Raw genomic sequence first — 15,438 nt, 5'->3', positions numbered from 1 at the left:
CAATAGATTCCACATAGGTAATTTTTGAGTTGGTAAAACTTTGATATCAGGAAAACTTTTTACTATAAGTATTGTAATATCTTGATCTTTTAGGATGTTTATTAGTCCTTTAACTTCGAGTTCATGTCCTTTGTGAATTTCTTCCACATTTAAAAATTCATCACTCTTCAAGATATGAACTTCTAATTTGTATTCTCCATCAGCAAGACATTTAACGTATTGATTAAATTTGGTATCCAATTAGTTGAAATTAATTTTTACATAAACTGTTGTTACTAAAAAATATAAAATTATTTAAAAAAAATCAAGGTATTAAGTAATAGTTGTTATAAATTGATGGTATGAATTATACTTACTGATATCACCATTAAATTTACAAATATCTTTGAGATTACTTATTTCGAGAGTTTCTTTCTCGTGAGAATTTGTAGTTTAAAAAATACCTAACTTATTAATCAATGAATGTGTTTTCACAGTCAACGTAAAATGAACATTTCCTTCATTATAAATACTTGAGCGTGGACTTGCTCTAGACAATAGTCCTTGCAAATGCAAAACCTGCAAAATGCATACATTGTATGTCATGTTATTATCGTACAAATATGTACGTGGTGAGATATTAGATCTAATATTGTTGCTTTGTATAATTATATGTAAAAAAGTATATATATTTACATTATTGTTTGCTATGAATTTTTGAAAGGTTAAAATTTGCTTTTCCCAAACATTGATTTGAATTCTTCTTCCCATAGCATTATCCATTATAAATTTCATTACTTTCGCTCCATTTATTGCTTGTTTGGGTACAGTAATTTTATCAACGTATCCAATCAATTTCTAAGAAATATAACCGATGTTTACACAATTATGATTTATTAGGTTGAAAAAATATAATAATTAATCTTACAGCGTGTTATCGTCCATTTCGACTTCATCTATAACGTCACTTACAAGGAAAGGTACCCAACCCGAACTCACCGATTTTGATGATTTTCATATATGTTGTAGAACATAAAAAAATAAGAGACACGTATTTTTTTTTATCGGCTAATTTTCACTTTTAAGGGGTAAAAACCTCCCCTAAAGTTAACCCCCAAAAAACGTTTTTTTTAAATATCTCGGCTTAAAATTAATATTTTTCAATGAAACAAATTGGAGGTTATTTCTTACAAAAAGAGCAAGTATTTCATGGTGATTTGAAGAGTAAGAGTAGCATCCCCTATTTTTTAGGGGTTGAAAACATATATTTTTTGGCATAATTTTATAATAAAAATGTTTAAACCGACTAAAAAAAATTGGAAAAAATGTTTAAACATCCTTAATAACAAAATTTAGTTGACGTCTTTCGGTGTTTTCATAAATATTACCCCTAAGGGGGTAAACCACCCCTAACACAAAATAACTGTAAATATGTAATTCAATACATAATATTTCGTAGAAAGTTTGTATATAGAGGTTTTCGAGGTCGCTGATTACAAATCTGTTATCAGATTTTGAAAATTCAAAATGGCGGAACCAATAGGACGGAAATATCGAAAAAAAATTTTATATAATAAAAAAGTTTTAAACGACTAAAAAAATTGGAAAAAATTTGTAAACATCTATAATAAACAAATTAAGTTTTTCGATTTTTTCATAGATACTACCCTTTAGGGGGTAAACCACCCCTAACACAAAATAACTATAAGTATACTTCAATCCATAATATTTTGTAGAAGGTTTGTATATAAGGGTTTTCGAGATCGCTCTTTGCAAATCTGATATCAGATTTTGAAAATTCAAAATGGCGGAACCAATGTGGTGGACGAAAATGTCGAAAAAAAATTTTAACTTTCACAAAAACTTGTTATAAATGTGTTATCTTTGTAGCCTGTACATGTGAACTAAAGAGCCTTAAACCCTAAACCCCTAAAGAACAAATAGGCTAAATGGTTGTGCTTATTAACCAAACCACCTCAAATTCCTAAATTTGTAAACAAGAAAATTCTGTGTGTGAAGCAGTTTTATAATTTCCGTAGAAATTGTTATCAGAATGTTATTGAAATTCCTTTATTGTAAATTCAACTTATAATGTATTTTTGTTTATAATATTAGAGTATAATAATAATCTACAATCTTTTATCTTTTGCCATAGTGCATTTTTTGTATTGAGCATAAAATATATTATTTTACGATGTTTTTACAATAATGGTAGTTCTCATAAAAGTGTTTAAAGCACAATGCTTTTTTGCACCAACCACATCGTACAATTGCAATGTTTGTGCACCCTTCTATTTCACAATGTGTTGCACAAGACTTTCCAAAACTGAAATCTATAGGATTATCAAATTTATCTGGTTTTTCATTGACGTAACCGCTTTTATACCAGGAATATTTAAACAAATCTATATATCTCGGTGAAGACAGTTGGTTGTGAACCAATGATTGAAGTTTAATTATATTATTTCTCACATGTAAATTCATATCATGATCCATTAACATTACATTATCAGAAAATGTTCGGACAAAGTTTTTCCAAATACGGAATCCATAGACATCAAGTGGTTGTATTTTTCCTGTGGTTCCAGTTGGAATTTTTTTATGTTAATAATTTTATTTTGTGGCATTATTTCTTCTATAACTTTGTCACAATGACCACTCCAAGAATCAAGTAATAGTATTGAGTGATGGCCTACATAGGGATAAAATATTTTTTCCAACCAGATTTTGAAGTGATCTGCAATTAAACGACTTACTAATTAACTGATCAACGATATTACAATGTAAAAATTGTTATTAGTTCCCTTACTTGTTGTTAATTTTCCAGATTTGGATGCTTCCACGTACACGTTTTCTGGTCTAAATATGTTTTGTTCTACAATAGGGCCAAACTTGCCACTTGGTTCCTTTAAAACAAGAAATAGCGGTGACAACAGTTGTCCAGTAGCTGATATTAGTGGCTGTATAGTATAACTATGCGTTGTTGCTGAAATTGACTGTACCAGACATTGCACTTGCTTTTCTCCTTCTACTGCTAATGTTCTTCCAGAATGCATTTCTAGCTGAAATCCGCTCTGATCTGTATTATATAAATTTTCGAGTCCAATCCTTGGTATACACGATTTAACGTCATCGATAAATGCTTCAGCTTTAGCCGTAAGTTCTGCACTACTTTCTAGTGTTTTTCTTGTTATGAACTTATTTATTTTCCTAGAAACTATTCGGTGTGCTTGCTTAAATTTGAGTAACCAATGTTTAGAAGCTTTGAATCTAATATCATCAAAACCAATTTCCTTTTTAGCTTGTAAGGCCCATCGAATTATATCTTCATCATGGATAATTGAACCACTGTCGAGAGCTGCTTGAAAATTATCCAGGGTATACTGACAAATTTGTGCTACTTTTTCTCTATACGTGCCACCTTTATTAATTGAATGAGCCCAACGACGTAGCTGACTAATAGATGATACTTTTTTGAATCTGTTTTGCACTGTTTTAAGACTTAAATTTTGCTTCGTTTTGCTACTTCTCCAAAATTCTACAGCTCTTTTTTTGTATTCAAAATCTAGTTCTTCATTATCTGCTGTACATTGATTTGTTGGTGCTATATCCGGATCAGGAAAATGATGTTGCACTTCATCTTCAATTATTTCCACATTATGGTCTTTATACTCTTCTTGAAAATCCAAAGAGTCATCAGTAATCATTTCTACATCGTTGAAATCATGTGTTGCATCTATTAAAATTTCTTTTATTTTTTCGGCCAACTCTGTTTCGTGATAATTCGTGACACTATCTGGTATGTTTAACGCTTGAAAGTATGCTAATAATAAGTTTAGAACGTTTAACGGATTAATTTTCATTTTTCAATCTAAAATGAAAACAAGAGGTAAAATTTATACAAGCTGTGTTTTTGCATGTAAGGCACGACTGCTACATTTCTACCAGAATAAAACGAGTGAATGTAAATTGAATCAAATCATTAATTTATGCATTGGAGAAGAATTCTCGTTCCACTTTGTGATGTTCGGAAAACTCTATTTTTGGTTTTATTCAACTTTTATTCACTTTGAAATTGAATAATGTAAATCTATATAAAATCACTAAAGAAAATTTTCTACAACTGTATGATACCACTGACAAACAAAAAGACGTACTATTCGTACTTTCCGACATCGAACTAGAATACCCACAAAACTCACTCACTGCCTAAAAAATAACACAGGCAGCTGAGGTGAACACTCGATGAAAACAATCTAAAAAAAGAACATACTGATTCGCACATATTGTCAACAACTTTTATGTGTGAAAATATTTATCTGTGGAATTATCATTGAATGTACGATAACATTCATTAAACTAATGAATGCATATAAAATTCCCTTTCAATAACAACGTGTTCTTTAATTGCAAATGAAGTTCGAGTATTAATATTCTTTTATGTATTTTTACCAATAACAAAAATTATCATAGTAATATAATAATAATAATAATAAGAAGAAGAATAAGCATAATTGCAATAGCAATAATAAGCAGAATTTTCTTGTTTACAAATTTAGGAATTTGAGGTTGTTTGGTTAATAAGCACAACCATTTAGCCTATTTGTTCTTTAGGGGTTTAGGGTTTAAGGCTCTTTAGTTCACATGTACAGGCTACAAAGATAACACATTTATAACAAGTTTTTGTGAAAGTTAAAATTTTTTTTCGACATTTTCGTCCACCACATTGGTTCCGCCATTTTGAATTTTCAAAATCTGATATCAGATTTGCAAAGAGCGATCTCGAAAACCCTTATATACAAACCTTCTACAAAATATTATGGATTGAAGTATACTTATAGTTATTTTGTGTTAGGGGTGGTTTACCCCCTAAAGGGTAGTATCTATGAAAAAATCGAAAAACTTAATTTGTTTATTATAGATGTTTACAAATTTTTTCCAATTTTTTTAGTCGTTTAAAACTTTTTTATTATATAAAATTTTTTTTCGATATTTCCGTCCTATTGGTTCCGCCATTTTGAATTTTCAAAATCTGATAACAGATTTGTAATCAGCGACCTCGAAAACCTCTATATACAAACTTTCTACGAAATATTATGTATTGAATTACATATTTACAGTTATTTTGTGTTAGGGGTGGTTTACCCCCTTAGGGGTAATATTTATGAAAACACTGAAAGACGTCAACTAAATTTTGTTATTAAGGATGTTTAAACATTTTTTCCAATTTTTTTTAGTCGGTTTAAACATTTTTATTATAAAATTATGCCAAACAATATATGTTTTCAACCCCTAAAAAATAGGGGATGCTACTCTTACTCTTCAAATCACCATGAAATACTTGCTCTTTTTGTAAGAAATAACCTCCAATTTGTTTCATTGAAAAATATTAATTTTAAGCCGAGATATTTAAAAAAAAACGCTTTTTGGGGGTTAACTTTAGGGGAGCTTTTTACCCCTTAAAAGTGAAAATTAGCCGATAAAAAAAAATACGTGTCTCTTATTTTTTTATGTTCTACAACATATATGAAAATCATCAAAATCGGTGAGTTCGGGTTGGGTACCTTTCCTTGTTAGTGTAAATTCTGCTTTGTCAATTAAGGCTTCATTCATTTTGGTAGTTTGTTGTAACAAATACAGCAACGAATCGTATATCTCTCCTTTAATGATAGAGATGATATTTTCTGTGATTTGCTTATAAGATATAAGATATAGGTTCATTCAACTGTAGGTAATGACAATTGACAATCTGACATGAAGCTGTTCTATGAGTGTAATTTGTTTGTTTTTAAAAGAATTATGTTTTCTTAAAATGATCTATTTTTATTTAAAATTTATTTGTTTATACTTGCACAGAAATAAAATAATTGAGATATTAAATTAAGGAATATTTATTGATTTTACATATCATGATTACTATCATCAATTTCAATAAAAAATGTAAACATGTACTTCTATTTTAAAAATCATTCAATCAATTTATAACCTAATAATAAAGTGGAAAACGCAGCTTTTTCACTGTTGAGAACTTTAATCTGTGATTCATGTTCAACTTTCAGATAATAATTTGAACTTTCTGTTGGATCAATCAGTTCGCCTATCACTCGAACTCTATGTCCTTTGTGTACATCATATATGTAAAAACAATTTGAAGAAGATTGCAGTAGATGAATTTCTAATTTTGTATTGCCATTGGTGATATTGTTAATTGCAATTTTTTGGTTGTTCATCTTTACAAAACCAAAAGTATTCTTTATGAATCCTTTAATAGCTAAAACATATTAAGCAATTGTAACGTGGCAGTTCGACTGCACGTTACAAGTGGAAAATTTGCGCCGCGCAATAGAGAGGCGACGACAACCTCGCAACGTGGCAGGTCGAGCCACGAGTAGGCGCACAGAAGGGGGAGTAGTTCGCGTGGTGAGCGCGCGCAGCGCTGGCCCCGCGGCCACGTGTTGCCGCGTCGCGAGAGCTCGGCCTCTTTCGCTCCGCAACGCTGCTACCGATAGGACGTCTGCGCTGCTCACCGAGGTTTTCGATCGTCTCGTGACCCCGGTACCCGTGCGCCATTGCAGCTCGCCTTCGCTCTCGCTATCGTAGCAGGTAAGTAAAAGTGTACTTAACGTGCGAATAAATTAGTGCGGCTATGCCTCGGATGAACGCGTCGCGTCACGGTTAGTGCGACGCAATGCACTTTGACGGTCGTGGCAAGGGCGGCGAGTCGAGTGCCGTGAGGTCTCGTCGCCTTTTGCGAATTTTGTAAGCCCTCGTTTTTCCTCGCTATCGTTCCTTTCACGCTACCGTTACCCTCCGCTCAAGCTACCGTTTGTCTTTTCCATGCTCTCGCTCTCGCACAATTCCCCGCTATCGTTACCCATGTATTGTGCATATTTCCTCGCTATCGCTCTCCCCTCGTATTGTACCTCCCCGCTATCGTTTCCTCACCCCCGCTATCCCTATCAGCTACCGATTACTGCGTGTTACCGAGCTACCGTTAGTAAGTAAGTTAGCGATTAAGTTAAGTTAGCTATTATTAGAGTTTCCGTTAAGTAGCTGTTAGAATGCACGAGTGTGCGTGGAGAGGACGGGCAAGTGTCGTGTGTCGTCGCGCGGTCGTGTCGAGGATGTCACATCGTGAAGTGGTTTTCGGGGATTTATTATAGTAGTACGGGTTTTTCACGACGCGATATATGGAAAAATAAGCGTCTGATGGGCCGGGGAAATCGCATAACTCGCGAGAATACGCCGCGACGAACGCGCCGGTAGACGATCAGAGAGGCGAGGCGGGTATTCGCCCGCATCGACAAGTCGGCGGACGGCGCGCTGACGAGCGTGGCGGTGGCGTCGATTGCTAGGTGGGCGCGGATGATCTCCCCGGAAGGAGGTTAGAATTATTAAAATCGTTGCGGGGCCGCGTGTAGATATTCGCTCTTACTCACGATGACCTCGATCGGCGGCGTGACGTGCCGCATAGTAGTTTAGTTAGTTCAGCGTAGCGCCTCTGGACTGTAGAGGCCGCAGGTTTTCGGCAGGTTTCCGTGGTTGTTAAGAGGGAAAATGAAGAATAAATACGATATATCATATCAGCAGCAAGCCTTAATGAGTTTTATGACCCACGACCCTGTTCGATACTCCACCCATTCCTTAGAGCTAGCCGAGCTCATCTCCCACGCCGTTAGGCTCCAACACGCGGTGGCGCTCACACGGAAAGGGGATCGCGGGATCCTTGGCATCTCGATGCCTGGCGCCCTGGGCCGAGGCGGCCCGCCACCGTGTATGCATTGGAGTGTGACGGCGCGCGAACATAGATTTAAGAACGCTGGGCTGCGCTAGCAGACCCCAGTGTTTCAAAATATATAACAGTAAAATTGACTGTTGTTAAAAGTTTTACTCCAAAATAATTTAATCTATTTCTGTTTATACCTATCTTTCCTTGGTATACAGTAATGTTATTAAAGTTGACATTAGGAATTCTTTCTATCTTTGAATGTACAAAAATAATAAATTGCAAATGAAAAACCGAGTTTGTAGCGCCGTAGTGGTAAGTTTAATGAATCGTTCTACGAAAGAAAAATTCGATCGGACTTTCTGTTCTTCTAAAAGTTTGGAAATACAAAATACTCCGTGGCGGATTTTCGAAGCTTTTGCGTCGACATCCCCTTAAAAGTAATTCTTTATGAACAAAAGCTGTCGCTCACTAAAATAGCTCACCAAACGGCACACCTATACATCATTGAACTCCAAAAACACAAAAAAATAGAATAAGCAGACGTGACGAGCGAAAAGTAAATATAATAATCTAAACATGTAAAAAAATGATTATGCATTGATTTTTGGAATGTTTTTCTACGTTTTGTAAAATGTAAGTTACATCTTGTACTACGTTATATTATTCTATTTTTTAGTGTTAATAATAGTGTTTTTCGACAGTATTCGGACAGACGAATAAAACAATAACGTAATGAGACTTAAATAACTGTGTGTATTTGTACATCTATGTACATTATATTATGAATTCAATTTGTAAATTTATAAAATTAAAAGAAGTTATGATATAGAACATAATTAGTTATATTTATAGTCGGTTAGGTGGAGATGAATTACGGCACGGGGACGTGCCGGTCGAGCACTCAGACGAAGCCCATTGTGCTGTGCCTCCTTATCTTATGACATTACCTTATAATTCCTTATTGATAGCTTCGGCAGAACAGTATTATAAAGATTTAATTATAAAGTTCTCTATAAACATAATTTTTAATCTTTTCGCATGTAGATTCTTTGTTTAAATAGATTTTAAATGCGTTCCATGAGCATACTCGTGATAAAGCCACATAAAATTGGCCGTGACTAAAAACATCTCTACGAAGACCAAGACTAATTTTTTCAAAGGTTTGACCTTGAGATTTATTGATTGTCATAGCAAATGCTAACTTAACAGGAAATTGTCGACGTTTAAAAGTAAATGGATATTCGTTTTCACAATATAATGTAATTCTACTAAGAAAACTAATTCACCAATTTTATCACCTGTTAAAATTTCACAATATAAAGTATTATCATTTATTTTAAGAATTAATAATCTTCTTCCATTACATAAACCTTCATCTAAACATACATTTATTGTCAACATTATAATACAGTATTTTTTAGACGTAATTCATTAGGAGGCAATGAAGTAGGAGCTAATGTATTTAAATATTCTGGCAATATAGATTCATTAAGATCACCATTATCACAGTTTTCAGTGCTGTCAATACTTGTATACATTTTTTCATCACTTGAATCGAGCAAATCAACGACTTTATTATTTATATCGTTTACGTCATCATATCTAGATGATAAAATCGCAAAATTGATAGCGTCTCTATAATTTTTATTTTTAAAAATGCTACCATAAGTACTTTCGACGATATCTTCTTCTTTAGAAGCTATACATGTTGATGGAATTTCAGAAATATTTAAATTATTGTTAGAATCATGTAAGTTCCCCCCCTCCCTGCGTAGTAAAAATCTACTCAATTCGATTTCAGACGGTATTGTCCTCATATTTACAGTTAAGTCATATTTTATAAAATATTACCACAGTCCACTATTTTTAATAAATAAATTAAGGATTTAACCAGGTGTAGCATATTTTTGAACTGGTAATAATTGTCTAAAATCACCTCCTAAAAGAATAATTTTTCCTCCAAATGGTTTGTTGATTTGCATTAAATCGCTAAGTGTTCTATCAACAACTTCTAAAGCATATCGAGGAGCCATTGGCGCTTCGTCCCAAATAAAAAGATCAATACTTTTTTAATTTTCAGCTACTTTTGACTGTATTTTGATGTTCGATGATGAATCAGAAAATAGAGGTACTGGTAGGCCAAATGCTTTATGAACGGTTTTTCCATTCGGAAGTAAAGTAGCTGCTATTCCTTTCAATGCCATTGCGCATAATTTTTTATTATCACCTGTTAATAAATTGTATAGTGTGGTATATATAAATGTTTTACCAGAACCTCCAGGTCCGTTAATAAAAAACCAATACTCAGAATGTTTATAGTTATTTTGTAAAATTATATTTGTAATATTATCAACAATACATTTTTATTCATTATTTAATTTAGCATACTGATTTTGACCATTTTGCAAATAAGTTATTAAATTATCAGGTTCATTATTATCGTCAATAACATTTTCTACAAGATCATCTTCAGTGTCAAAAACATCTTTAACGCACCGATTTTCTATTTGCAACATTTTTTAAATTAATGAAAACGCTTGTTTAATCGCTTGTTCGCTGTTCATTGTGCATTGAAAATCTTGAGATAAATTTAATCTAAATTCATTCCATAGATTTTGAGGATTGCACAGGATTGCATTAAATAAAAATTCTACAAAATAATCGTCGAAGTTGTTTAGGCATCATCAAATATTAATTAAATGTTGTTAGCAACAAGTACAGTGTGAAAAATATTAATTAAATTTATTAGCTACGTATACAACGTATGAATAATAATATTTAATCAATATTTTTCAGAAATGTCTTTCAGTAAGTCTGAGAGGGCATGTTTGAGGTACATTTTAAGTCCGGGTAAAGTAAAGAAGATGGTCCAGATCTTTCACAAAGCCATGGCAAGTGACTAAAAACACTTATTTATATAGTAAAATGTCATGAATTTAGGTCAGTGATTTTGTATCGTATATATATGATATTTCTTGGTAGAAATAGTGTATAGTGTGAATATTTTCAAAAGATATTTTTTGTTTTTTAATTTACGTGAAAAGAAAAAAATTTTATCGGACGAATATTTTTTTTTTTTGTATGATTTAACTCAGGCTGGACCGCTTAAGTAAAGCATCTTTTATATATTAAAAAAACGAGCACATCAAATCCGGTCGATCATTCGGTTGTTGACCTGGCAGAAGGTTTTCTTTAATTCCGACCCAATTTGGATTACATGTCATAGTAATAAATAAATCTGGTTTTCCTTTTACTCTTGTAATTGCCATTTCATCTTGATATTTTTGTATCATATTACGAGGTGAACCAATAAAAGTTGATGGAAGAATAACAATTTTACCAATTCGATAATTTTGTGAATGATTATCTACCATTGATTAAACGTAATTCATTAAACCTTGATAAGATTCAGCTCTTAGTTTTTTTGTATGTGTATTGCACCAATTAATTCTGCCTCTTTTAATTTTAACATAAGCATCAACTATAAATCATCGGCGACCTCTTAAAAATGGGCTGAACTCATCACGAATTGCTATTTGATTTCTGACATAATTTAATCTCGTTACTCTACGATTTGAATTATTTTTCTTTAAATCCTTATGCCAACCTTGAGATCCACGTGGAAAAAATAAAGGATATATCCAAGGCTCAACATTAGGATCCATTGAACTAATTCGTCTTAATTCTTTAGTATTTTTATTTTTGATAACTATGTATGAGTCAGGAATATCTCCGTCTGCGTTTGTAGTAAAAATAGCAGCTACTTCATTACACTTTTGAATATTATAGCGTTTTGGATCCAGTCCATCTTTTAAAGTGAATGCTAAATTCAATTCTGGTAAAACTGTATTATTTTTCACTGCTTCAGACACCTGCCGTTTAATTTCGTCTCCCATCATTACATATGACTTTGCAAATATGTTATGAGTGCGCATTATTTGATCTATTATTTTAATCAATTCACTATCTAAATTATTATTTGAGCGATGTTGCTCAGCTTCTTGTTCATCATAAGTAAATCGTTGACCATAAGACGGATTTTGGCCAGGTTCTGGATGCAAAGATGTATTTATTTGGTAATAAATTTGTCCTTGAATTTTATAGCAGAATGGTCTAGGTCTTCTATTATTAAAATTAATAACGTTTGCATTAAGGTGACGCCGAAGCAAAAAAGAAAGAGTCGTTGCAGCTCAGTAGGTAACTGAGTGCGTGGTAAGGTAGTTCAAAAATGGTAATTAAAAACAAATCTGCATTACCGACTGTACTTATTGTTGAAAACTCTATGCAGAATAAGACAGTAGCGCCCTACGTTTTATGGATGCACAGAAAACTATTTTCACCGTCATCGATCCACCACAAAATCACCGTGATTTTCTGAGCTTGTTCTTGTTGCCTTGAATTACTGGGTAATTCATACACCATCAAACAATTTTTCAAGCAAGAACTCAGTATAAAATCCGAACGAAAATGGCATTTTTTTTTAAATTCTTAGCCAATTAAGAATTTTGTTATAACTAAGCGTGAAATGCAATGCATAAAAAAGCTGCTTTATTTTTTTATTTGTAAAAAAATTTTAATTTGATTATATAATATTAGGAATAAACGTATAAATAAACATAAACGTTTCAGAAGAATAATAGTTTGTTAACTATGTTTTCTGCGTATCTTCGTCAATAGACTAATTTGTACAAACTATTATATCCTTCAAGGCCTTTTTTTAGTAATAATAATATAGTTTGATGATAAAACAACTTTTATATAAAATTTTCTATTACGACGCAATCACAAGAATACATAAAAAAAATGTAACTAAAAATCATAATTTTGTAATAAAAAAACATTGACATTCGCTTATACGTTGCATTTATCGCTTAGTTGTGGTGACACATCAACAAGTCGGTGTCAGTCTTTGCTTCACCGTTTTGTCTCTCGATTATGTCGGAGAAAATAGTTTTTTGTATAAACAGATCAGCATTGTTGATGGAATTATTATGTATGATTTATGGACTTTCGCTCTTTCGTTTCTCAAATTGTCATTGTATATTTGTCTTATTTTCTATACATATAAACAAGTTGCAAAACAACTAATATAAGATCTTTATATAGCTTTTAGCTAATGAAAGACTGCTGTGCTCAGATGTTCTTGAATTTATATTGTACAATAATTTGTCTTATTTTTTATAAAACCAAGTTGCAAAGCAACTAGGTTTAGATCTTTATATAGCTCTTAGCTAATCAAAGACTGTGTTTTGCTCAGATGCTCGTGCATCTATAAGCAGTAACGGTTGTAATAAATTTATAATAAATGTTATTTTTGAAAAGAAACTGCGATCGATTTCGGTGTAATTTAAAAATATTGATGTGATTGTCGGCAAACAAAAATAAGCCGACTCACGAAATATTCTTACACAAAGTTCTAACGTAGACTACACTTTTTTGCTATCCAAAACAAATCAACCTTTGCCGTTTGGTTATTTTGTAATATTAACGGCACCATCATACAGAACAATAAAGGCCCTAATCGGAATTTATAGCAAAATTAGCTGAGTAGTTTCACACTTGGCACATATCCCTTAGTAAATAATGTAAGCTTCTACGATATTAATTTAACTTTCAGTTGATGCAAAAAATAAAATTCATAATGACAATCCGATAACATTTTCTTTGATATTTAAATAGTTCAATATAATTATAGAATATCTCATTCTTAAGTCTTGTGGGCACACTGTGTGAACTACTCTAATGCTCTCGGCATTATTTGATGCTCCTTTACAAGAAAAAAGCACCTTCATACAACATAGATCTCCGTAATATGTGTTACGAAGAAGCGTTCATTTGAGAGGATATGAAAAGAATGATTTGTGATACATATTTTGACGCTATATTTTATCTGCCGTTTGCATCATGTAATTAAAGAATTTACTGTATGACTGAGACAATATTTACGCTATTATTTTTTTATGGCTTGTTTTTACTTTTAACATGTTACCTTTCTACCTGATATCAGAAGCATTCTTGACTCATTCAAAAAATGTAAAATGATATAAAGGATCCCATACAAAGGATTTTACGTTAAAAATCTTTTTCTTTTTTTAATTATAATCACCAGATACTTTGTTGAATTTTAAGATTTAATGTAACCCTTCTCTAGTACGTATAGCAGCAAAAAGATCAGTCAAAATACGTGAATGAGATTGAAAGTTAGTATCGTATGTCAGCTTTACGATGATTGAAATTATCTTTTTTATTATTATTTAATCTACGACTTTCAATTTTCTTTATGTAACATTAAATTAAAAAAGAATAGTTTTGCTGCTTCAGAGCAAACAATATATAGTTTGGGATTTCAAATATATACACAAAACTTAATTATAGAATATTAAACAATTCAAAATTAAATTACTTTTTATATTTTTGACTTTTTTCAGCAATTACACAATTCGACTACTGATACAAAAAAGTTAGGAACTTGTTATTAAAAGTAGACATCTACATTACAAAAAAATGCTGCTGACTATCAGTTCTTGTAAAAATCATTATTTTTAGCTATTTGTCATCCCAAAATAATTCCATCAATTCCTGCTTGAGCCGAGTGCTCCCTACAAACAGTATATGCACCCCCTTTTTAAAACCTTAACACTCTTCGGGTCATGGATTTCACTCTGACCATCGGAAATAGTTTGTTCACTCAAGAAACATTTTTAACCTATAGACGGCCGGGATTTGAGAGTTGAAATCGTCCTTGAAAACTGGCTAAATTGGTGTCTGTTATCATGTATCAACTATATACAATGTTCATACCACAGGGTGAACCGATATATCCGTTTTCCGGTCCTTTAAAGGTTAACTAATAGAATTATTTCTTATGGTTCGAGCAAAATCTATAATCCCAAAAGGAGCGAGCTATCATAGTAAGCCGAGCTACCTAATGAATCCTACGTCTTTAGGATACTAATGCCTACTAATACACTTCTAATCAAAACACTTGCACTGTTATTAACACTAGCACTTTACACTTCTTATCATTTTTCGTAAGTCGAGTGGGTGATCTTTCTTTGTGTTGTTGCTCTCGTTTCAGCCAAAGATGCCGAGAAGTAGCTATTCCTGTATAGTGATCTATCCTGCTGTAGACGGTTACCATTGAATTATGAATTCTGGCCTTGTCCAAACTTAAACCCCTTCTTTGCTCCTGCAATAATGTACATATAAGACCTGAAAACACTTATTAACTTACAGAATAACTCTAACCTTTTTTAACTTCCCCGTATTCTTCTTGTGAAAGAATTGATCAAAAACAGCACCTGAAGAAAGAGCACTTTCCTTGCCAAAAGAAGGATGCGCACTCAATCGATGAATCTAAAAATTATTAAACAAATTAACACTCAAGTACTACTAAGAACGTTTGGATATCTTGTAACTAGAACAATTTGCACAGTAACTTAAATCCCACTTTATTTCCTAACATTCGCTTGAAGATTAACCATCACATACTACAAGTCCCGTTTGTCATTACTACCTGGAACCTATACAAACAGAATGAAAAAATATATTAGTGATCACTATGGCCGCAACCAGAAAACTGTCTTGCATCTCACTGAATAGGAGTGTCTGCGCTTTGTGGGTCACGGATTTCGTTGAAACTGTGAAAATTATTCATTTCCTCTGAAGACAATTAAAGGTTAGGTTTCAAGGTTTGTTTTTGTACATCCTGCTCAATGACGTTATACTAA

The 15,438-nt window shown here is 32.5% G+C and overlaps 1 protein-coding gene across 12 annotated transcripts in view; it reads left to right on the top strand.

Annotated features, from left to right (window-relative positions):
- Window positions 1-15,438, top strand: part of LOC100114234 (cGMP-dependent protein kinase) — a 474,555-nt gene that overhangs the window by 94,973 nt on the left and 364,144 nt on the right.

This window comes from Nasonia vitripennis (genome assembly GCF_009193385.2).
Source record: "Nasonia vitripennis strain AsymCx chromosome 2 unlocalized genomic scaffold, Nvit_psr_1.1 chr2_random0009, whole genome shotgun sequence".
NCBI classification, from domain to species: Eukaryota; Metazoa; Arthropoda; class Insecta; order Hymenoptera; family Pteromalidae; genus Nasonia; species Nasonia vitripennis.
This window is presented reverse-complemented; position numbering and strand designations above follow the sequence as displayed.